This window comes from Nematolebias whitei, chromosome 2 (genome assembly GCF_014905685.2).
Source record: "Nematolebias whitei isolate Nwh7 chromosome 2, NemWhi1, whole genome shotgun sequence".
NCBI lineage: Eukaryota > Metazoa > Chordata > Actinopteri > Cyprinodontiformes > Rivulidae > Nematolebias > Nematolebias whitei.
The window spans coordinates 23,078,661-23,079,919 of record NC_056499.1 but is presented as its reverse complement, the minus strand read 5'-3'; positions in this window follow the sequence as shown (position 1 = coordinate 23,079,919).

The window sequence follows — 1,259 nt, the reverse complement described above, 5'->3', positions numbered from 1 at the left end:
TAAATGAGTCATCGAGGCTCAATGAGACTAACCTGTATAAATAAAGGTTGAATGAATGGAAAAGAAATCTCAAGTGCGTGGAGAGGTGTGTGCATGCATGTGTGTGTGCGCATGCGTATACAAGTGTGTGCACGTGTGCATGTCCGTGCATATGCGTTTTCCCCTCACTCTCGATGCTCTGCAAATTTGGGATTTTACTTCCAGAAAGATACTTTCAAGTCTGTTTCATGTAGCATGAATACTGTTTTTTCACCATGTCCTTCCACAGTTGACTTGTCTTATCATTAGGAGAGGGACACTGCCAGCACTGCCTGCTTTGTGATTTTCCTTTTTTATGCCCGTTCCAGTACTGCTTGTGTCAGAGCTGCAACACATTTTCAAATATCCCTTACACTAGTTGATGTGTTTCCTCATGGTTTGCTTCTCTCAATTTAGCTGTCTGACTCCATTTCTTCACCCGCCCTTTTTTGCATGCAAATGTGTTTGTTTTAGCGAAAACTCAAGCTATATGCTTATTGGGTAACATCCAGCACCCTGATGCTTGTGGTGCACTTTGACGTGACATTTAAAATTCATTCCCTATCAGAACAAATAGTATTTTCAAATCCAGATCAGGGTGTGTATCTGTATCGGTGGGAAGTTTATTCTGGTTATATACCCACCTCCACCCTTGGCCAGTGTTTGCATATTCCACCAAAGAGCTTATTATATTTCCCCACACCCCTCTGCATGTAAAGTACCCCCTGCCCTGCTAACATGACACCCTTGTGGTTCATTCACAGCTTTATATTCAGATTATTTGATAGTCTACTGGGTATGGGATTAAACTGCAAAACAAGCAAATAAATATGTCAAGGCTTAAATCTAACTCATGTGTTAACTTGAATTTTATTTTATTTTTTTTGCCCAAATTGCTAGTGGTTTAACAAGTCCTCAGTTTGACCCAAGAAGCAATTATTTAATATTTCATTGGTTGTTAACATTTTGTTAGCCTATGTTGAATAATAATTTTTATGTAACTCCAACAGACTGCAAAACACTGAAGAGAGATGTTATGTATTTCTGTACTGTATTTGCATCTTTTCTGGCTTATTTAGCCCCTGGAAATTCTTTTAATCTTATGACAGTTGGTTTTCCTTAGGGGGAAATTGATCACCTTCTGCTTAATTAAAAAAAAAAAAAAAAAAAAAAAAACCCCACGAAAAAAATCGTCAGTCCTTTAGAGCTATTTCAGCCTGAAGTTTTGCAGTTTAATCCCA